General features: G+C 41.3%; 1 protein-coding gene and 1 non-coding gene across 5 annotated transcripts in view; one reads left to right on the top strand and one right to left on the bottom strand.

Annotated features, from left to right (window-relative positions):
* The window catches only part of ASTN2 (astrotactin 2), a 1072177-nt gene that overhangs the window by 186226 nt on the left and 860926 nt on the right, over positions 1–25025 (bottom strand). The gene's annotated exons all lie outside the window — the stretch shown is intronic.
* On the top strand, positions 6577–6684 carry LOC130045857 (U6 spliceosomal RNA). The gene has a single exon (XR_008795626.1). It is a non-coding gene; the product is annotated as a U6 spliceosomal RNA (small nuclear RNA).

Below are 25025 nucleotides of genomic sequence, written 5' to 3'. Positions count from 1 at the left end.
CAAAGTTTAATGGCCAAATTCAGAAAATAAAAATACTCTTTCTTTCTTTTTTCTTTTTGCTTCAGTATGTGGTTTGAGGTTCTCAAGAGGCCCGGTAAAATTTAAATTTCAGATAAACAACATTCTTATTTTCGTTTTCAGGTAAGTATATCCCATTTGGTGTTTGCAGAATAAGCATGGGGATCAAGTTCTGGTACCCAGAACTGTTGTTGCTACCTGTCAGAAAGTACCCTTGGAACCAAGGTCTGTTCCACCAGCACAGGAGGTGGGTGGAGAGTGGGGGCTCTCATGAGGACAGAAACCAGATGGGAAGGCATGAGGTCATGCTGAATGACAGACCTCTCCTAACCCCACCCCCACCCCGTTTGCTAAGTTTCTCTTACTGAAATTAACATGTACAACTGCTGCTGGCTTCAGCTTCCCTAACATCTCCCGCCAGCACTGAGGGCTTAATTACGGTAATGGCGAAATCTGGGGCCATGGGTGAAAGTGACACAGATGGTAAGAGATCGCCCTGGACTTCGGCAAGCGGAGGAGAGAGAACATTCTGTTTTGCTGGTGCGTGCATTTTTGTTTTGTGTGTTCGTGCACACAGGCGTGTGTGTGTGTGTGTGTGTGTGTGTGTGTGTGTGTGTGTGTGTGTGTCCCTGCGCGCACGTGTATGTGTGTGGCGCGGTTTTCTGTAACAGTCAGTCACTTGAGCTTGTGGAAAACAAAACAGGAAATCTCTCTGGACTTGGTGAGTTTCACCATCTGAGCAGCTCTAGGGAGGAAACCCTGCCTGTGAGTCTCCACAGCCCCTGGCTCTCTCCCAGACCCTGAGGAGCAGAATGGGGACTGGTGAGGTGGCCAGGCAAATCCTGGACAGAGCACAAACAGGCCCTGATAAAAGGCCTCCATCAAACAAGGAGCCCTGGCTTGTGAAACTGCTAGAGCCAGCACTGTGTCAGCACAGGGTCACCCCTTGCCTGATGCTGTAGTCCCTGAACTGCATCCTGTCCTGACTCCAATTACATCTCTGGGGAAGACAACTGGAGAAGGTTCCAGCTCCAAGGGACTCTGTAAATCATGTAATCTAATTCATTTTACAGATGCAGGTACTGGGGCCCAGAAAAGACCACTTGAGTGAGTTGGTCCAAGGTACTAGAACAACCTTGGGGATGAAATTGCTCTCTTCCTTCCTCCACTTATGCCTCAAAATATTGCTTGGAGATGCATGTCCTGGACCCATTCGCAGAGCCCATGGAGGAGCAAGGACAAGAACTGCAGTTGCTGTGAATTGAATCCTGGTATACTGGATTTTCCCAGTCACAGGGGTAGAACAAATGCCATGATTGCCTCCCCAAACATCCTTTCAGCTGGTCGCTCACATCACGTGCTCTAGTGTTGTTTGTGTGTATGCAAGTGTGTGTGTGTGTGTGTGTGTGTGTGTGTGTGTTTTCTCAGAGAAGAAAAGGAAACCTTACACTGGAGCCATTGTTGACTCCTGGCTTTAGAGTAAGTGAAGGGACTTAGAGAAACAAATCCTGTACTTAATACAAGAAGGGCTACATTTGCATGCCCACTGGTTTTCATAACAAAGAAGGTTTGCATTTCCACTCCTTGTGAATGCTTCCAACTTCTGGCTAATTAGCTAGCAAACCACGCTGGGCAGGAGGAGAAAACAGCCACAGAAATGTTAAGCAATCAAAATAAACTGGGATTACTCCCTGACTCTATGGTTACTTTCCTATTTGAACTTGCATAAGTTAGCCCTTGCTTGAGCCTCAATTTCCCTATCTGTAAAACAAGGACACAGAAGATATATTTTAAAGGCTTCATTAAACTCACCAAACTTCTTCTTCCATACCACATGCTGTCTAAGCACTAGAGAGAAGATGAACAACACCCAGTCCCTGACTTCAAAGGACTCCCAGTTTAATGGTGAAGACACACACAATTACAATTATTATGGTTCAAAGGCTATGAAGTAATACACACAGGAGGTTGTGGGAATACCAAAAAAAGGACCCTTCCAGCTCTGAAAAATGTTGACAATGTCTTAGCAACCTGAAATTTGAAATAAACAGGGGCTGGAGCAATGGAATAGGGATCCAGGATGCATGCATTGCATTGACCCCAGTCTGATCCCTGACCCACATGACCTCACCCTAGTACCACCAGATCATCCCTCAGCACCTCCAGGGCGGCCTAGGTAGCCCTGAGCATATAAGCCCCAAGTAGCACCCACATCCTCCGACCCTAACACTGAAGCATTCTGCCCTGTCAACTAAGTAACTACAGGAGTGTCCTCTGGGCCCCTCGAACTCTGCTTGAGACACATACACACATACACTATTGAAATAAATGCACTCTATTTGATTAAGTCATTTGCAGGCTGTCACTAAACCCATGGATTAAATTCCATGTACTTTACTTTATAATGACTGCATTTGTTACACTGCATATTATGCTCAGGGGCTGACACCAAGTCCGTTATTTATTTATTTATTTTTTAAATTTTGAGACAGTTTGGGACTGAAAAGATGCCCTGGAGTCTTCCTTCAAAGGTTGGGTATTTTTTTATATCACCATCACTAATAAGCTTGGTCCTGCGGCTCCCCAATTCATACCAATTGGGGAAGTGAAAGGTCTCCTTAGAGAGAAAATAATCAATTACCTTTCTACCCCTGGCTCTCTGTGCATGGCACGGTTCCTTGCAGTAACAGGACACTGGTCACTGGTATTTGTGGGATTTAAGTATAAATCCACATGGACTAAACAGTTCATGAAACAAACCAATTTACAAATATCAAAAGCAAAGAATGTGTGGTGCGTGTATGTGTGTGTGTGTGAGCGAGAGAGAGAGAGAGAGAGCGAGAGAGAGAGAGACAGAGACAGACAGAGAGATGGAGAGAGAAAGACAGAGAAGAGAGAGAGTATGTATTCAAAAACTAAATGAGTGAGCAGCAGTGGGCTGGTCTCTTGCCCACCACGTGTATTCAGTGGCCACTAGCCACTTCCCCATTGTGGCCTGCAGCTGTGCTGCCAACAGATGCATGAAGGAGGGAACAGAGCCACCAGGCTTGTTGGTGATCAGTTGCCATTTATTCCGTTTTCCCCACGTGCCTGTTCCAGTCTCACTAAGTTCCCCATTCCTGTGTCACACTGCCCCCCCTTCCCCCTTTCCCCTCCCCCATCTCCCCTGTACCCCATGCTGGTCTCTCTGCACTGTCTGGCCACCTATGTCTAGACCTCACATTCCAGGTAGGAACTACATGCACCCCTAGGTCAGATAGCACAATCAACATATGAAAACCCTTCCTTCCTTCCAGGGAAGCTCTCTAAGAAAAAAGATCCTCTCAAGGGTGCTTAGAAGTTCATTGAGGGGTGCCTTTCTCTTTTCCTTAGTCCAACAGACATTTAAACATTTATCTTAATTCTACTTTTTAATAATATTAGTCATTTTGTATGGACACAGTATGGATACATTAAGCTTATAGGGTGGCTCTCCTGGGGACATACTGATATAAATCCCATACTACAGTGCTCAGGCCAGATGAGCTCTTCTTAACCCTAAGCAATATCCTTGTCCAGTTGTTTCTCTTTGGATCATGGCAGAATTTTCCCCTGACCGTGCTTTTAACTTATAATTAAGTATTATGGCACTTGGCTGGCCCGTTCTGATGCCAGGGTAGCTCAAAGCTTGTCCTGGGTCCATCCAATCCTTTCGTCAGGACCCTGCTTTGGGGTGCTAAGAATTAAGGGAAACTAAGGCTTAAGTTGGGTAAACAGATGCCCAGGAGTTAATATTATTCTGAGTCAATTAACTGCCAAGTTACAAAACATAGCATTAAACTGTCTTCCTGTGTCTATACAAAAAGGACATTGCTCTACAGTAAACTATGCAAAGGACATAAAGAAAAGAGAAATGGAATATTTCACTTACAAATATAAATCCAGAGATTTCTGAGGAATTTGACTTTGCAAGTCACAGGTACTGCTTTGGGGTTAAAGGTGATTAACCAGTTGGGGAAGCAGAGCACAAAGTAGAGGTTAAAGATAAACACAGAAAATGGGAGTGCCTCAGGAGCACTGTGATGGGTGTAACCCTATAAACCTAAGCTCTCTGCAGCCAGGGAGAAAGGACAAACCAATGCTGTGCTACATCTTCCGCATTGTTATCCTACAAAGAGAGGGAGAGAGAGAGAGAGAGAGAGAGAGAGAGAGAGAGAGAGAGAGAGAGAGAGAGAGAGGTTCCTCTTACCCAGAGAGGGAGGGAGAGAGAGAGAGAGAGAGAGAGAGAGAGAGAGAGAGAGAGAGAGGTTCCTCTTACCCAAGATTACTTATATCTCCCTCCTCATCAATATTTTTTCAAGAATCCCTTCTGAACTTGAACCACCTCTGATTAGAGCTTTGGCTTCTTTACCTGCCTATTGCTGAGTCTATGGCTCTACTGCCATCTCCACCCCACAGTTATGACTCTAGTAGTTACTGTGGAAGTGGGAGGGGGTAGAGGATGAGGGGTGGGACTCTGGATAATGTAGTCAAAACAATTGGCTCTTTTAAATCTCACCTACATGAAGGGCAGCCAATCAGAAAGATAACGGAAATGGCTAATGGATAGAGTTAGCAAACCTTTAAAGAGGAACAGTATCAGACAACTTCTTTGACTCTCCCCTTGGACCAGAGGGAAGAGGGTAGTCTGTCTTTGATCCTTCACCTATCAAAAGTGAGGGGTTTCTTTTCCTCCAAAAGGCAGGAAAAGTGGCAGTTCTCATTCACCTGTGTATATCCAGAGAACCAAGAAAAGTACAGGGACAAATAGCAAGGAAACAGATCATAAAGCATCAGCAACATGACAAGGATATTGAAGAACATCAGCAGATAAATAAACCAGGAAAGCAATGGATCAATTCATGGAAACAACCAGTGAGAGAACTACTGAGGCAGAAAATCAGTGTGAGGCCAGTATGGACCATGGACTATGTACATGGGACATCAGGGAAGAATGGTTACTACAAGAAGTCATCATAAGGCGATGACATAGGACATAAGGTGACACAAATCTACCTTCATAAATCTGTTAAATGAATAAATTTATAAACACGTGTAATTTAGGATGTTAATTTTAAATACAATAATTCAAGGATACACTCAGGAGTTAGCCAGTTTCATGGTAACATTATGATTTGATAGGTACCATTTTAGGGGATAACCTATACAAAGCCTTTCCTCAAATTGCATGTTGGATCTGAAAAACCTTTTCCCTACTTCACTGCTGAACTCCAGGAAATTTTTATCTACTAGGACCCCACCCTCCTGGGAAGAATTTGTCTCTCCCTCCTACTATTTAAACTTTTCACATTACACATATCCATGCGATTTAAATACAATACATAGGACACTTGCTTTGCACAAAGCTAACCTGAATTTGACTCCTGGCACCCCATATGGTCTCAGGCATACTTCTAGGACTGATTCCTCAGTGTAGTACCAGGAGTAAGCCCTGAACACCACAGGGTGTGACCCAAAAACAAACAAAAAAGAGTCAAAAGGTATCCCCAAAGTAGCTCTTAAAATTTCACAAATATGTTACAGAATGAATGTGCTCTAATAGCACAGTGGTAGGGCGTTTGCCTTGGCGCAGCCAGCCCAGCCAAGCCAGGTTCGATTCCTTCGCCCCTCTTGGAGAGCCCGGCAAGCTACCTAGAGTATCTCACCCGCACAGCAAAGCCTGGCAAGCTACCTGTGACGTATTCAATATGCCAAAAACAGTAACAAGAAATCTCACAATGCAGACGTTACTGGGCCTGCTCAAGCAAAATCAATGAACAACAGGAGGACAGTGTGACAGTGTGACAGTCTCTTTTTACATCAAACAGTTGACAGAAATACAGACCCTTAGAATTAAAAACAAAATAGAGCTACCAAATTCCCTTGAAGACAATTAAAGGTAATAAACGTGAGATCAATCCTTTTTGCAGACATTTGGGGTTACAGCAGAAGAGTAATAGTAGTATGTCTATAGCATTTTGCCCAGGCAAGGCTTGAAGAGTCCAAATAAGAAGTTCCTAAAGGCCTAGCAAGCTATGGGAAGAAGTGACAATGACTGACATCCTAATTTTGCAGAGAGTGAAATTCCTGAGGTTATATTAAACACATATTTAACTGGTCAAAAGGCACGTAGGATGATCAACATAGAAGCATTAATTAAGGCATTAGATTTGTTCGCACACATACAGAAAAGTTTCTAGCCCACTCCAGACCTCTGGGCTAGGACTCCTCTGGGCCATCTGCCATTAGATCAACAGCACACCCCAACCTGCTATGGTTACAGTAGATAACCATTGCGCATTTTCCTCTGGCAGTTTCAGGATTTGGAAACTAGAGGCTAGACAGAATAGAAAAAGATGTACCCCTGTGCCCTGAAAGGAGATTAGCTGGTTAGCTCATTACAAATCAGTGTCAGTAGTATTTAGCAGCATGAGAACACATTTGAGGAGAAAAGTGGGAAATGTCCATTGACTTAAGTGTTCTTACTCCCAAACAGAGAGCAGGGCAGCAAATAGAGTGACTTTAAAATATGACCTTCAGGTGCTCGCTTAGGCAGCACATATACTAAAAATTGGAACAAGACAGAGAAGATTAGCATGGCCCCTGTGAAAGGATGACATGCAAGTTCATGAAGCGTTCCATATTTTTCATTAAAAATAAATAAATAAATAAATAAAATATGACCTTCGGGAGAAGACCAAAGGGCTGAAGCACATACTTTGCATAAGGTAGGCCCAGATTTGATCATTTGCACTGCATGGTCTTCAAGCACAGTTAAGAGTAACCATGAGCACTAGATCAGAAGTACTCCCAGCACCAGAGGGTGTGGCAAAAATGATAATAATAAAGTACAATAGGATTCTCCAACTACTCATCAAAAAGATCATACACCATGACCAAGTAGGATTCATCCCAGGGATGCAAGGATGGTTCAACATTCGGAAATCAATCAACATAATCCATCATATCAACAAAAGAAAAGATAAAAAGCATATGATTATATCAATAGATGCAGAGAAAGCATTTGACAAGATCCAGCACCCCTTTATGATGAAAACCCTAGCCAAAATGGGTATAGAGGGGACCTTCCTCAACATAATTAAAGCCATCTACCACAAGCCTACAGCAAGCATCATCCTCAGTGGGGAAAAACTGAAGCCTTCCCTCTAAGATCAGGGACGAGACAAGGATGCCCACTCTCTCCACTGCTGTTCAATATAGTACTGGAAGTACTTGCAATAGCAATTAGGCAAGAAAAAGATATTAAGGGCATTCAGGTAGGAAAGGAAGAAATTAAGCTCTCACTATTCGCAGATGATATGATACTATACTTAGAGAACCCAATAACCTCCACCAAAAAACTCCTAGAAACAATAGACTCGTATAGTAAAGTTGCAGGCTATAAAATCAATACCCAAAAGTCCATGGCTTTCCTATATGCAAACAGTGAGAGAGAAGAAAGCAACATGAAAAAAACAATCCCGTTCACAATTGTGCCCCAGAAAATCAAGTACTTAGGAATCAGCTTAACTAAGGAAGTAAAGGACCTGTACAAAGAAAACTACAAAACGCTACTTCAGGAAATAAAAGAGGACATGAGGAAATGGAAAGATATCCCCTGCTCATGGGTCGGGAGACTTAACATTGTCAAAATGGCAATACTACCGAAAGCATTGTATAAATTCAATGCAATCCCTATAAGGATAACCACGACATTCTTCAAAGAAATGGAGCAAACACTCCTGAAATTTATATGGAACAATAAGCCCCCACGAATAGCTAAAGCAATTCTTGGGAAAAAGAAAATGGGAGGAATCAACCTCCCGAACTTCAAACTGTACTACAAAGCAGTAATAATTAAAACAGCATGGTACTGGAACAAAGGCAGAATTGCAGACCAATGGAACAGGGTTGAATACACTGACATCTCCCCTCAATCATATGATCATTTAATCTTTGATAAAGGTGCAAGTAATGTGAAGTGGAGTAAGGAAAGCCTCTTTAACAAATTGTGCTGGCATCACTGGACGGCTACATGCAAAAAAATGGGCTCAGAACTCTGCCTAACACCGTGTACAAAAGTAAGATCAAAATGGATTAAAGACCTCAACATCAGACCAGAAACCATAAGGTACATTGAAGACAAAGTTGGTAAAACCCTCCATGACATTGAAGCTAATGGTATCTTCAAAGATGCCAAGCCACTGTCTGAGCAAGTGAAAACAGAGATAGATAAATGGGACTATCTTAAACTAAGAAGCTTCTGCACCTCCAAAGAAACAGTGACCAAAATACAAAGACAGTCTACAGAATGGGAAAGGATATTCACTGAATACACATCTGACAAGGGATTGATATCCAGGATATACAAAATACTGGTTAAACTCCACAAGAAGAAAACATCCAACCCCATCCAAAAATGGGGCAATGAAATGAACAGAAACTTTCTCAAAGAAGAAATCCGAATGGCAAAAAAGCACATGAGAAAATGCTCTACATCATTAATCATCAGGGAGATGCAGATCAAAACCACAATGAGATACCATCTCACACCTCAGAGACTGGCCCACATTCAAAAGAACAAAAGCAGCCGATGCTGGCGCGGATGTGGCGAGAAAGAGACACTCCTTCACTGTTGGTGGGAATGTCGACTGGTTCAGCCCTTCTGGAAAACAGTATGGACGATTCTCAAAAAATTATAAATTGAGCTTCCATTTGACCCAGCAAGACCACTCCTGGGAATATATCCCAGAGAGGCAAAAATGTATAGTCGAAGTGACATCTGCACTTGTTTGTTCATTGCAGCACTCTTTACAATAGCCAGAAACTGGAAGAAACCTGAATGCCCAAGAACAGATGACTGGTTAAAGAAACTTTGGTACATCTACACAATGGAGTACTATGTAGCTCTTAGAAAAGATGAAGTCATGAAATTTACATACAAGTGGTACAACATGGAAAGTATCATGCTAAGCGAAATGAGTCAGAAAGAGAGGGATAGACATAGAAAGATTGCATTCATCTGGGGGATATAAAGTAACAAAATATGAGATTAATACCCAAGAATAGCTTAGATCAGCACCAGGAGGATTACTCCATAGCTTAGTGGCCAGTCGGGCATTCTAGAGGAAAGGGCAGCTCAGATAGAGAAGGGAACACCAAATAAAGGGTGTTTGGAGGATCCTCCCAGGAGGGGAGATGCATGTCGAAAGTGGACTATGGACTGAACATGTTTGCCACTCAATGCCTCTTTTGCAGACCACAACACCCAAAAGTAGAGAGAGAACACAGGGGATTGCCCTGCCACAGAGGCAGGGGGGGATGGGGGGATGGGGATGGGGGGGATATTATCCATGGTGGTGAAAAATGGGCACTGGTGGAGGGATGGGTATCTGATCATTGTATAATCAAACCCAAGCACAAAAAATTGTAAATCTACAACTGTACCTCATGGTGTTTCACTAATAAAAAAAAATTTAAAAAATATAATAATAAAGTACAATAGGATTTTAATGCTCTTTGATAGTCTCCCATGATAAGATGGGATCTAGGTTCCATCCTTTTGAGGGTGAGGTCTATGACTGTTGGCCCAGAAGAAATATAGCTCCTTCTATTCCTGGGTCCATGTCTCACTCAGGGTGCTTCTTCTTGGAATGATGCCATCATGCTGGGAGGAAGTACAAACCTCATGGGGAGGACATGTGCAGGTGCTCTAGGCAAAAAAAAAAAATCCAATAGCCAGGGTCATCTGTTGGATATGGGGAAAGGGAGACAGGGGTGCCATTGAAATGACTCCAGCCAAATCAATCAATTAACTGACTGTGAAAAGGTGAGATATATTGAATTAAAAGTGCCCAAACTCTCCGCCTTTCTACCCCCCAGCAGCAAAGTGGCCACTGCCTCAGAGCTTATTGGAAAGCCAGGTATGAGCCAGCGGTGACGGGGCAACTGCAGTCTCATGGGAAGGGGGACAGTACCAGCTGTCCTTCACGCCCTACCGAAGTCACGAGTTGCCCCCCATCACGGCCATGGCTCCAGAGCACCCCCCCCCCCCCCGCCCCAGCAGCAGGGTGGCTGCCACCTCAGAGCTTATTGGAAAGCCAGGTATGAGCCAGCGGTGACGGGGCAACTGCAGTCTCATGGGAAGGGGGTGGTACCGACTCATCCTTCATGCCCTACCGAGGTCATGAGTTGCCCCCCACGAGCGGTTCTCCGGTACAGCCATAACACCAAATGTAGAGAAACCAATCTTGTAATTATCTGGCTCTTTGCAGAAATCCAAAATCATTATATGATTCTCATAACCAGCTATAGAAAACAAAGTATTTCACAATGCCTTTTCAGCAATTCTGATTGTTGGGGGGGGGGGATACTAAACAATAGTGGTACATCTTTTGTCGAAATAATGAATGTAATCAATGTAGAGAAGAGTTAAGTGGAAATTATCTGCCTCACAGGCATTGGGAGGGGTGGGAGGGCGGGTTTTTGATGGTGAAAAATGAGTACTGTTGAAGGGAGAGATGTTTGATCATTGTATGACTGAGACTTAAACCTGAAAGCTTAGTAACTTTTCCCACAGTGATTCAATAAATAAACATAAGAAGAAAGATAAATAAGTAAATAAAACTTTGAAAAAAAGTAAGGTGAAGTTTATGCCCAAATCAATCAGCTAATCAGTGGCTGAATAAAGAGCAGTACTCCTGCATAAAAATTAAGAAAAAAAGTGCCCAAACTCAGCTCAGTTAACCCCCAGAGCCATGAGAGAAAATAGCAAATCCATCTCAAGTCACCATGCTTTAGGACTGCATAGCAGTAATAACTAGAACAGCCGGTAATTTACCTTTGAACAAGCTCAAAGGATTGCCAAGAATGGGGAACAATTGGAGAACAGCAGAAACTCTGAAATCACAAACATATTCCAGGACTCAGAGGCCCGTAGAGGACATAGAGAAGATCCTCCAATAATGTAATTTCATTCAAAGCCATTTCATTATAACATTGATAAGAGTGCTGGGGTGAATTCCTAGCTAGAGTTACTATGTGTGTGGCCACTATCTGCATATGTCCCCCTGCACCCTTATGTTTTTTCCCAAATATATGCATGTTCAATTAATGGTCTCCATTATGTTAAATTATCCTTGTTGGAGTAAATGTCAGTGTATGCATATGTGTGTATGCATGCATGTACATGCCCTGACAAAGGCTTGTGCCCAGGGCTGAGTCTCACCTTGTATCATGAACTGTCCAGTTAGCCTCTGGATACCCCTGATCCTGGACTTTAATAAATACGTTGGAAAACAAACAAATGAATAAATGATGCATATAAATGATTGTTTCATATTTTAGAGACTAAGGCATTTATTGATAAGTCCCTGAAACCAGGAAAGCACCAGGGGAAATTAACTAATGTTTCTAAGTATTAGCCCTGCGGGGATATCAGTTTTCTTACAAATCCTTCTAATTTAGCAGTTTTCAAGGACCTACGGACCTCAGCGAATAATTGAGTATCCTCAAAGATGCTTTCAACAAATCCCTGGCATTTCAGATGAAGAATTCTCAAGGGTGGCAATGTTCCTCTTAACTATGCACAAGTGAAGAATCCCAAAGAAGAGAAGGGGAAAGTCTTGCAGTGATGCCAGAACCTCAACCAACATTTAGTCTACCAGGCTCTCTTCCTTTGGATTTGGGTTTAAGCCACCAATGTGCTCTGATGCTGTACTGGGAACAAACACAGAAACAACATTTACTGGGTATGTGCTATGCACTTTAAACCCATTCCCTCACTCCCTCCTGTTGAGAACCTTTGAAGACAATCTGATGTAACCACATCTACATTACAGATGAGGAAACTTAGATTCCAAGGTGGAAACTGCCTAACCAAACTCACCAAGTGAAAAAGCAACTGAAGAACTTGAACTGAGACCATTTAATCCTAAAGCTATTTTCCCAGGAATTATCATCAAGAGCAACAGTCTCCTCATGAGCATCACTTCTCCCAACAAACTTCCTTACTTTTATTAACTTCATTTCATTTCCAAGCAACCTATTTCATTAATCCAATCATAGTGTCTAATTTACATTGGTGCCAAGGTCTACAGAACTAGTAAGTAGCATAGTATGGACCTGATCACAAGATGTTTGACTAAAGAAACACACTGATAAGATAATCTATTTAAAAATACTAACTATAAATAGCAATACTCCTACATTAAAAATTTTAAAAATAAAAAAATAAAAATATTATACTCCCAAATTTCACATACTTTTTAGCATCCATTGATATTTTCCTCTGTGCTTCTTGCAACGGATCAAAGAAAATATCAGGAGTACATCGCCACTTTGGTAGCTCAATAGTTACCCATTCAATATGATTTTATGTAATGGAAGTCACAGGAGAGAATGGAATCCTGAGAGGGTGAGGATATAAAGAATGAAAAAAAACAATACCTAAAACAGGATAATCCCAGTAAATTCTCATATTTCTTGAATCACTAAATGTGTGAACTTATAGGGCCCTTTACCCTTTCTGGGCCTTATTGCAATTTGTCATTTCTTAAGTTTGGGCATGCAAACCACAGCAGAGTTGATTTTGTCCTTCTTTCCCTCCTTCCTTCCTGATCTGGCTTTTTTTTTCTGCCCAGACTTTCCTCATTCCCTTTAACATACTCACATCAGTGCCGCAATTCCTGTTAGGACATAGCCAAGTGTAAACTATGCATCAGTGCCAACATATTCAAACTTCCCATCCTAAATATACTGCCTGGAATCCTTTAAAAAGTCTGCTTCAGAGAACAAAATTCTAGATAGTGGAAGGGTCAATGGTTGGCAGGAATTAGCAGAAAAGGAGGGAAGTCTAGAGGATTCCCAGGCGATGAGACAATTCTATGTGATACTAGATTTGCGTAGGCATATCCTCCTTCATTTGTCCAAGCCCATCCAATGCACACTAAGACTGACCCCTGAGGCAAACTAGGGATTTGGAGGGTGATACTAATATGTCAGTGTAAGTTTGCTAATTATAACAAATGCATCCTCTGGCTGAGACGCCAATAGTGAAAAGGCTCAATAAGGCTTCTTCTTTACCTTATATTCACTTTTGTGGGAATCTAGGGCTGGAAAGATAGCATAGTCGGTAGGATGCTAACCTTGCACAAGGCTGACTTGAGTTAGTTCCCCAGCACCGCATATGATCTTCTGAGGCTGCCAGGTGTAATTCCTGAGTAGCCCCTGAGTATCGCTGGATGTGGCTTCAAAATGTAAAAAACAAAAACAAAAACAAAAACAAATTTTTCTTTTCTGGGAATCTAAAAGAACTGCCAACTTTGGGCAGACAATCATTTATCTTAGAGGAGGCAACACAAAGAGACATTACTGAGTTTTGAAGAATGGGAAGGTAAAATGAGAGCACACATGTGATCCCAGGTGAGCGTTTCCTGATGCTGGGCCAGATCCTAGGTTCTGCTCCTTTCTTTGTGCCTCCCAACAGCTGGGGTATGCAGTCCTGTTGCCATTAGATAGGTATGTGTGGGTCCAAAGGACAGGGGAGAACAGAATCTCTTTTGATCTCAAGTTCCCATGCTCTGCTCCAGGATGTCTTGATCACACCTTTTATTTTCAGACTCTTAGTCAAACCCTTGTCCCCTTCATAGAGCCACTCATTAAGAAAGACAACCCTGCCAAGACCTGTATGAAAAATGGGTATTTCTTGTGTGAAAAACTGCAGCTCACGGATGGTTCTCTGAATCATACAAATGACACCTGATTCCCTGTGTCAGGATAAACTTGGATTTTTCAAGTCCGTTTGCCCTGCATGATGAGAGCACACAACAGTGCAGCCTGTTCATCTGAGTGATAGGGAGAAGAAAGACGCTACCATACCAACCCTGCCTCCAGAACACACTTAGCTTTGTAATGGAAAAAATTATTAAAAAATAAATATACAACCCACTGAGATGCTCCAGCATGAGGCCTTGCCAGTTGTCTGTCCCCCAAGATGTACTGAGACAAGATGATAACTCGCATGATCTTTTCTAATGCCAGGACCTCTTTTTCTTGTCAGTATACTTCATATCCTGCTTCCATCTATCTCATGGAGAGAACAAAGTGCGAAGTTGGAACGTAATAAAAATAGTAGTGATTATTTAGGAGTATTTCTGTATGTCAGGCATAGTGCCAGGGGGTTGAGACCTGGGATCTCATCAATGGACATGGTAACACCATGAGGCTCCTACAGATCCTATTGAGTAGGGAAGGAGACTGGATCCTCATGGAGGTTGGGATTCTTTCCCATTTCACATAGTCAATACCTGACAAAACCAACTTCAAACTCAATTTCTTCAAACATCAAAGCCTAAATGCTTAACCACCGTGAGTAAGTTAAATCCTCATAAGAAGCCCCATGTAGTACATTGCACAGTTTCCAGTGCCACTCTTCAAAAAGCTGGATTATTTTTATTAAGGGGAGGGAAACTTGGGGTGGGGGATGCTATCCAGTGATAGACTTGATGCCATATATCTGGAATGATTCAGGGTTAGGAGTAAAACACAGGGCTAACTGCAAAGACCAAACTTTCATTTCTCCCCCAGATCACTTTTTTTCTTAGAGGTACAACATAGCCTCAGGAGGAGACATGGTGATGAGTTACCCTTGTTCAGGTTGGTAAAAATATTTCCTATGAGTGTTTCCAGGGACACAAAGTCAATGGAATAGTAACTGATGGTGAGTTTAAACAAGTAGGTATGGGACAAGGTGTTCTTTGCAGTCACATAAACTTGGTAAAGCCAAGATCAAAAAAATTTAAAAAGATAATTTTTAAAATTTTTTACAAAATTAAATTTTTTTTCTTTTTTTAAATATAGGAGTGCTGCTATTTATTCAGCCACTGATTAGGCTGATTCAATTGTGCATGAACTCCACCTTATTTTTTTCCATTTTTTTATAATTTTATTTATTGAATCAAAATTAAATTTTAAAAAAATTTACAAAATTAATTTTTAAAATTTTTTACAAAATTTAAAAATTTTTTTTTAATTTTTTAAAATTAAATCTGTACAAGAGATTATTTCCCAAAGATAATTAATAGGCTAACAGTCCCTTGGAAACCCTAACAAGCTAATATATAAGTGGTGGCATTTATCAAACATTTCTGTTCAGAGAACTTGTTTTATTCTCTCACCTGGCATCTGGGGGGTGGATTGGGGGGTTTAAACCTCTGTTGAATATTCTCCAGATTGTGTTCATCGATATTCTGAGATGGACACAAAGCCCCCTACCAGTCCAAGAGCTGCTCAGAAAAAAGACGATGCCCTTACTCTGTCAGTAACTGAAACTCTGGCCCCGTTGATTTATTTCTCTGGGGCACAGTTAACACATCTATAAAATCAAAGGTATTGTGTGTTTCTCTTTCTTAGGCCCTGACCTTGGCCATACTGTGTATACAGGATGTCCGCTCAGCTTCCACTGAGGCTGCCCTGATTCCTGCACACCGCTCCCAGGTATCCTACTCAGTTGCCTGCCTTGGCTTATACACCTGGGTCACCTCCATTGGCCTGAGCTCTTGATTGGCCTCTGCAGTTGTACAGATTGTGCCACTTCTCACTTCAATCTCTCAGTCATTCGGGTGCCACTGTGTTGATGTCAGGCCCTGCAAAATCTTCATTTGGCCTCTCTCCAGCAGTCACCTCTTGCCATGGCCCTTTTGAATAATCTATTCTCCTGTGGTGCTTCCTCCTTCTTTAGCTTTTGCATACTATTTCCACTCCTTGGAACGCTCTTCCCCATACAAACAACTCCATACACCAACTAATCAATTGGCTCTCAGTTTAGAGACCACCTTCTGTGAACACTATTTTCTGACCCCATAAAGAAGGAAGGGATCAAGCTCTGTCTCTGGAGCTCATCTTTCCCCACTTTCTTCAACCTTACATTTAATTTAGTGCTTTCTACATTATTTTTTCATCCTATTATTTGTCTGTTTCAGAGTGCACAATTGAGATTAGGTCTTTGTTTGCTTTGTTCATTATTTAATCCCTGGTACTTGGTAGAGTAGGAGATCCAGTGTTACAAAGGAAATGAGGAGGGTTGGGTTCATCTTATAAACCCAATAAGGGCATATGTGATCTGCCATCCAACAATCACCCCATATTTCCCTATTTACATATACAATGTGATTGATCTTTCCAACTGGATAAGCACATTGAGCATGACCAATAGACAGCAGGGATCTTATCACTGTCATCCCGTTGTTCATAGATTTACTCGAGCAGGCACCAGTAACAATGCCATTCGTCCCAGTCCTGAGATTTTAGCAGCCTCTCCTTACTCCTCTTTCCCAATGCTGCTGTATTGGAGGCTCTTTCAGGGTCAGGGGAATGAGACCTGTAACATTGCTACTGTCTTTGGAATATCAAATACGCCAGGGGTAGCTCGCCAGGTTCTGCCATGCAGGGATCTCATATATATGTTTATGAGATCATATGAATATATATATTCATACATATTTTATGTATATATGTATGTATATATAAGATTCCTGCTATCTGATATATATGCATACACATATATTACACATGTATATATGTATATATAAACACACCACATACATAAATATGTGTCTGGCAAACTCCCTGTGTCGTACCCAATATGCCAAATACCAGTAACAATGATGGAGCTCATTCTCCTAAAGAGCCTTGAATATAATCTCAGGCTAGGATGAAGGAGATGTTACTGGGGCCTGCTCGAGGCAATCGACAATTAACAGGATGATTTGTGATTGTGATTTGTATATATATATATATATTCCATCTCTGGTGGTCACTATGTTATTCTGACATGCCATCTACAAGAACAATCACTTCACACCTGAGAGCACCTCATTATATCTAAGAGCCAAAACTCTTCATCTAAACACTTTCAACCTCACCCAGTACAACACGACAGGGTTGTTCTAATTTTTTATACAAATCACCCCAAATATCAGACGTGGCAAGTTCAAAACGTTTTTGAAATGTTCTTCTGAAATATTTATTCAAATTACATATTTTACCCCAAAATAAATTTGGCTTAACTTTTAATTAAAATAATGAGTACTTTCCCCCTCCCCCCACCAAAACTTGTTTCTCGTAGTGTCATCCTGGACTTTATGCCTCTTTATGACTTGATGTACTTGCTGGAAATTCAGATTCCAGGGCCAAACTCAGGCTGAATGCTCCAGAATCAGTCATCTGAATGGGGCCCTCAGGTAATCGTGAAGTACGGTGAATACACCCCCAAATCTCTAGTCTCCTTTATCTTATGACTTCAGATACAACATAGTAAAGCATGGTGCATTCCCTTGGGTTAGGATGCTGCCATCTGAGTCAAAATTTACAAGATTTTATTTGGGGGGCAGGGGGTATAAGGGGGGCACACCTAGTAGGACTCATTGCACACTCCTGGCTCTGCACTCAGAAGTTACCCCTGGCAGAACTCAGTGGACCACCTGGGGTGCCAAGGATTGAACTCAGGTCAACTTACATGCACAGCAAGTACCATACCCATTGTAGTAGTACTCTACTAATCCCTCTACAGGATTTTTTGTTTTGTTTTGTTTTGTTGGGGACCATACCTGGAAATACTCAGGGATTTCTTCTGGCTCTGTACTCAGGAATCATTCCTAGAAGTGCTTGGAGGACCATATGGGATGCTGGGGATTGAATTTGGTCAACAGCATGCAAGGCAAGCAATCTATCTGCAGTACATTTGCTCCAGCCTGCCTACAAGATTTAAATAGACTTCTTTCAGTTAACAGATAAAAGGGACAGTTTTCAGTAGTCATATTTTAATTTAGTAACCCTACCATTTTGGTCAAAGCTGGCTGTTCTTCCCCTTGCTGGTAATCAGATTCAAATGTTTACTAATTTCTCTGAATGCTTGGATACATATAAAAAAACAAAGCTGGACTTGACCAGGATAGCTAGTTGTATTGTGCTACATGTTTGGAGAAAGCACACTGTGCAGAATAAAATAGGGTCCTGTAGTGACTGTTAAGAGCAACTTCCTAGATAAGCACTGGTAACTCAGCAATACTCTCTGTCTTTGAGTTATCACAGAGATCACTGTATTGTTATAATAATTTCTCCCCTTTTTGCTAAGAAAGTTTTAATAGGTGCCTATGTATTACCATTAAAAGATCTTTGGCAAGCATAGTCTGCTTTTTTTTCAGCCTGGCATGCAGAGCTCTCTATGTCACACAGCCAGTCTCTCTAGCCTCCCATTCTCAGACCCTATCACATCATCTTTCTGAGTTCTCCATATGAGAAACCTTAAACTCCTTTATATGGTCCAAGAAGCAAGGCTTTCTTCAGCCTTGGACAATGACTTCCCACCATTTTACCTTTGAACAAATCATACTTGTTCTTTAAGAACCACTACAGCAGCAAAATTCCCTGGAAAACCCTTTCTGACTCCTCCGCAGAATCCTTGGCCTTCAATGTACCTAGGACCACACACCTGTCACTGAGCTATGGTATTTTTATCTAGTTATTTATTTCTGTATTCGTCCCTTCTACTTAATTCAGAGTTGTTTGGCTTATGTCTCAGAAGGCCTAGCCCAAAGCAAGAATGAACATAAATGTTGGTTGCATGAATAAGTGTTGCTGGAATGAGTGGCAGACTCTGAGGAATAAGAAGACTGGGAGTGCTGTAGTTGTCTAATCTACATTATCCAAGTGAGACCTGCTCAGTCATCATGGTAATAGATTGTGCTTACATTGTTCCAAACTATCTCCAGACCATCCGTCCTGCCTGTCACTGGGCTGATAGCAATTGTGAAAGTGATGAATAGCAGACCAATTAAGAGCAATAGGAAACATCAGTTATAACTCCAGGGAGAAGACGCAGCCATATCAGTAGCCTCATCCATCTACTCATGAGTCATCTTCCCAAGGCATCTTGCCCTGTGACCTTGAACTGCCAAGGGCTTCTTAGTCTTGTACAAATCCAAGTTCTTCAGAGAACAGCTCCTCCTTTTAGCCTGTCTCCTACAAGGCGTTGTTCCTGGCCTGTTCAATTCTGGAAGAGGAAACCTGGATGAAACTCACACACTTTTCCTAAGAGATGCCTTTAGCCAAGAATCCCAGCCCCACCTATTAGACAAGACCTGTCTTCTAAGGCCTGCTGTTCTCTGACTAATAGCAACTCCTCTCCCCTGTGGTAAGAACATCTGGAGGGGAGACGTGGGTGGAAAGGTTTCAAGGGGAGGATTGTCCAAGATTTGGAGCTTGTGTGGCTAAACGCTACCTTGAATGGTAAGTTCCAGAGTGAAAGATGGCAAAAAGTTCCCTATGGTGACCACTAGTGAACTCATTTTTCCAGTACACTGACTTCCCCTGAGGATGTATCTGAGGAGGCAATCTCTCCAGGTGGTGGGGCTTCCATCTTAGGGTCTGTGGGTAGTAGCATGGAAAATATCACTGGATGGAGAGGAGGGGTCAGATATGTGGTCTCACCCATCTTGGGCTTATCTTCACCTCTGAATGGAGTTTTGGAGATTGGGCTGAAGAGACTCTGAAAAGGAAGAATTTCCACAATGTTTGCTATATTGTTCCACATTTCCATCTTGATTAGATGGTCTTGAAGAAGACTAGATTCTTTAAAACAATAAAGAATGCCACACACACACTGGATGGAATAAGAGAACCTGGAGTTGAAATTTACTCTTTGGAACTAAGCTTCTAGATTCAAACCTTAGTGCTCTCACCAAGCCAATGGAGAGAAGTGATTCCCACTCTAATGGTTTTACTTCCTGTGGGTATAAAATGGGAAGCTCTGAACCCTGACCTCAGGAAGTGGGCTGTAAGTATCATTTATCAAGTGCCTAAAATAATGTCCTATCCATGTATGTATTCACACATAAATTTGGTGAATAAATGAATATTAAAAAAGTTCCAAGCTTGGCTATTTTTTAGATAGAAGCAAAGGAGTGAATGCAATAAAATTGTTATTTACCATTATTTATTGACAAGAGTGACTTTTACATAGGTCAACACTCAGAATTATTTTAATTGTTTTCAATTTTTTCCAGTGGAGAATATCATGCCATTAGAACCAACTGCCAGAGACAGGAAAATTATTTTTGCTTTGGGGAAACATGCCTACTTTCTATGAACTTCCTGTCCTCTTGCTTTTGTAAATAAGTGGATGCTTGAGGGAAAAGGTTACTATTTTTATTGTACACCTACTCTGTTCTCAGTGCTTTATGCAGGAAAGGAAAAGATGAAGATGAAAGAATAAGAAAAAAATGCAACTAATACTGACACGTTTCTAGTAAATTAGGAATTGCTAAGTGTCCGATGTCCGTAATATTATTCTAACAGTAATTTGATGAGCTAAATCGTATTATCTTCATTGATATTGAGTACTTAAATTATATCCCCACGGTATAAGGGGAAATAAGATTGGAATCCTAGATCCTTGTGCTGCCTTTTCATTGATTACATACATTTCTATCATAGACTAACTAAGACCAGACTAGATTGCAGGCCTGTTCATTATCTTCATGTTACAGATAAGAAAGTAGAGGTCAAGTAGCCTAATTTATCTGTGAAATTGTATCCACAGGCAAACATAAAATCTGATATTTAAATCTAGATCTAATTGATTCTAAAACTTGACCACACCCTGTAATACCTAATTGAAACCCCTAACACTTCAAAATATCAGATATGTCTGTTTACTTAGATTAAAATAATGCCATTCTGGGAAGTAAGGAGTAGACAGTCATCGGGACGTCACTTATACTGATGATGTGGGTGGGTGGTATAGCTATATATCCAAAATACAGACTTAACAACACTGAAAACTAATATGTAAGCTGTAACTGCTGGAATTTTGTAATGTGCCTGTTAAGCTGATAGGTGTGTATGGGGTGGGGGTGAGGAGGAAATATGGGAACATTTGTGGAGGGAAGTTGACACTGGTAGTGGTATTGGTGTTGAAATATTATTTGTCTAAAACTCAACTGTCAACAACTTTGTAAACCACGGTTCTTTAATTTAAAAAATAATTAATAAATAAATAAAATGTTAGGGTCAGAGAGATAGTACAGTGGGTAGGGCATTTGCCTTGTAAGTAGCTGACCCAGGTTCAATCCCTGGCATCCCATATGGTCCACCGAGTACCACCAGGAGTATTCCTGAGTGCAGAACTAGGAATAACCCCTGAACATAGCTGGGTGTGGCACCCCCCAAAAAAATCAATAAAACTTTAAAAAGAATAAAAGTAATACCATTGTGAATAGTAAAATAAATATATATAATTATATATGCATACATTTATACAAATATACTTACTGTTGGTATATATCTACATATATTTCCACTGAATACGTTCTAAATTTTTCAAAGGTGCAGATACCAGTGGGGGAAGGTGCTATGCAGGGATGCATGAAGCCTCAATGGTATGAACATTCTCCCCCATAGGTAGCTACCGTGTTTCTCTCTCCTGGTATTTTCTCTTCTTGGAAGGGAAATAATGATTTCTGGAAAAGATTCAAATTGGGTAAACTAAAGTTGAAGGAACCAAGCCCAATTTTTTTTAAGAGAATGGATTGATGCATCTAAGAAAAAGGTTGAGAAGAGGACTTTGGATTGAGTTTAACAGAAGGTCTTTGTTGAATTTCAAGATAAGAAACTTGATGAGATAGTGAAACTGCATCCAAGGGGCTAAGAAGTGACTCAGACAGAAGTTAACAGAACAAGCTATTTTACCATCAGTGAAAGGTAAAGAAAAAGCAACAGAAAGAACTCTATTGATTCCAAGACAGGTTAGGTGATGCTAGAACAGGTTTGCCTATGTCAAATATACAGGACAGAGCCAGCCATATGTGATCCTCTGGCTCACGTGTTGAGGCCACAAGCTATAGAATCAGAGAAAAGAGTGTGTAGGTATCGGTTTCACAACTACTTTGTACACTAGTAAGAGATTTCTTCTTCTGAACTTCAGTTTCCTTTTGCCACTCTGAAGCTTTGTTTTGAATACCTACTGTGTGTTAAACGTTAAAGATAGCTGCCATTGTGACCTGGGGCAAAGGCAAAAGTCTGGAAGCAAGAGATCTGAATTCTACCCTTAGGCAAGTGAAGCAATCTGCGTGTTGTAACTTCTTTCTTCATAAATCATGCATATTAATAAGGAATAGGCATAATGCAATTCTTTCAGAGGCTAATAATTAGGATGACTGGGATAGAATTGAGGCTGAGTAAGAATCAGGCTCATGTGATTAAAAACCAAGCCAAAACAAAACAAAAACAAAAACTTTGAAGGAAATGAAGATATTTACCAAAAGAAAAGGGAAAAATATTGAAAGCCTTAAGGTATTTTAAATACTTGAAAGATAACTACAAAGAACCAGGAGTGAAGACTCACTGAGCTGCCCCTATGTGCCCATGCACTGCTGCTGAGCCCCTATCATGGGCTATCTTTGTTCACTTGAAAAATTGTCCTACAATGTAGATATAATAAATTCCATTTTACTGATGGAGTAATAGAAGCTTATAAAGTAACATGTGCAAAGATATGCAGAAACTCTGACAGACTCTATGAAACCCTCATGTTTCTGATTCTAAACACAGATTCTGCCTGTTTAAGACTGACTTCAGTATAGCACTGAAAATGTGACAAAATACATGGGCAAGTGATGCATAGGGGCACATTTTGTTTCAAGGCAAAGGATGCAGAGTTAAAGAATAAAATTTCTTAGGGGTTAAATGAGCAAGCGGTTTTACAGATTATTCAAACACAAGTTTGTGCAGGGTAGGGCAGAAAAGAAGTAACAGATGAGGCTTGGATTGACTGGCTGGATAATTCCTTCCATTTATGTTTCAGTCACAACATAAAATTATTATATATGGAGTAGAAGATATGGGAGAAGAAAGGGAATAACAGGATATGGGAATAAAGAGAGAGACGATAAGTTGGAGCTTACTATGTTGTAGGAACAAGCTCATCTCATTTAGTAAAATAATCTCAGAGATTTGGATTGTTGTTATTAATTCCACCACACACATCAGAGGTATGCCGTGGCCGCACGACACCTTATTATCCCATTCTTACTTTGGACAAAATGGCAGGCTACCGAATGTAACCTGACCACACGGCAGAGTCTGGCCAACTCCCCATGGTGTACTCAATATGCCAAATACCAGTAACAATGATGGGTTTCATTCTCCTATCCCTGGAAGAGCTTTTAATATGGCACTTTTTAAAAAATCTCAGGGCTAGGATGAAGGAGACGTTACTGGGGCCTGCTCGAGTCAATCGATGAACAACAGGATGGTCGTGATCGTGATATCAGAGAACTAAAAGCTCAGAATCCTGGGGACAGAGATAAAATACAGCAGGTAAGGTGCTTGCTTTGCATGCAGCCAACCTGGGTTCAATCCGCAATACCCCATATCGTCCCCTGAGCACCACCAAGAGTGACTGAGTGTAGAGCCAGGAGTAACTTCTGAGCATGCCAAGTGTGGCCCCCAAAACCAAAAACTAAAAAAACTACAGAATCCCTCACCAAATGTCAAATAATAGCAGTGGACAATCTGGACTTAGTGGCATGTAGCCAACAGTAAAGAAAATTATGGTCTCCAGTTAGTCAATATCAGTTGCAGTGAACTGACAAGAAATCAAAGCTTGTCAAACCTCTCTGTATAATTATCAAGTTATAAGATATATACAGAGTCATGGGAAACATAGGTCAAAAGGGTAGAGTATATGCCTGGCATACATCGGGCCCAGATTCAATCCATGACATCACATCGTCTCCTGATCACTGCCAAGTATAACTCTGGTGGTCCTGGGTAATGCTGGCAATGCCCAAACAAGAAAAATCAATCAAACAAAAAAGAACCCAAATGGAATATAAAGTAACAAATTGGGAGACTAACATCCAAGAATATCCGAGATAAGTACCAGGAGGTTCACTCCAAGGCTTGGAGGTCAGCCGCACATGCTGGGGGAGAAGCAGCTCAGAAAGAGAGAGGAGCACCAAATAAAGGGTATTGGGAGGATACTTCCAGGATGAGAGATTCATGCTGAAAATAGACTATAGACCAAAAACAATTGCTGCTCAATGCCTCTTTTGAAAACCACAGCACCCAAAAGGAGAGAGAGAACAAAAGGGAATGCCCTGCCACAGGGGTGGGGTGGGATGGTGGGGTGGGGGGGTGGGAGCATTGGAAGTGGGGAATGGGCACTGGTGGATGGATGAGTACTCGAAACCCAAGCACAAAATTTGTAAGTCTACAACTGTACCTCATGGTGATTCACTAATAAAAATTAAAAAAAAAATAATCCGCTAAAATGGTGATTGATATCATGGGGAAATGGGGATACAGTAAATAGAATAAAATGGCAGGGGGATAGGGGTAACAACATCATTTTACATTGATAAGAAATATTTTATGGAATTAGAGAGAGAGATAGAGGAGGCAAACTACTGATTAAAATCGATTTATTTGATAATTCCAAACCAGAGGCCAGAGAGATAGTACATCATGTAAGATGCTTTTGCTGCACATGTCTTAATCTGGTTTGATCCCAAGCACTGCATACAGCTCCCTGAGTACCACCAGGAGTGATCTTTGAGCAGAGAGTCAGAGGTAAGCCCAAAACTGTTAGGTATGTCATCTTTCCACACACACCTCCCTGCCCCCACAAAAAAAAATCCTAACGCAAATAGACTGGTAATAGAAAAATAAACTCGTTTTTGCAGTTGTTTGGTGTCACAACTGGCTTAAAACTTATTCCTGGCTCTGAACTCAGGGATCACTCTTGACAGGCTCAGGGTAACCATCCAGAGTGTCATGCATTGAACCTAGGTCTGTCTCATGCAAGGCAAGTGACCTCCCCGCTGAACTAATTCTCTGGTTCTTAGAAAGACAATCTAGCAAATTTGAACAATGACTTCCTATTTGATGAGACAGAGCAGTGACTGTTGATTTGGAGAACTCTGTAAAGG

The sequence above is a fragment of the Sorex fumeus genome, unplaced genomic scaffold, assembly GCF_029834395.1.
Source record: "Sorex fumeus unplaced genomic scaffold, SorFum_2.1 ptg000129l, whole genome shotgun sequence".
NCBI classification, from domain to species: domain Eukaryota; kingdom Metazoa; phylum Chordata; class Mammalia; order Eulipotyphla; family Soricidae; genus Sorex; species Sorex fumeus.
The sequence above is the reverse complement of the archived record's forward strand: the minus strand, read 5'-3'. Positions and strand labels throughout refer to the sequence as shown.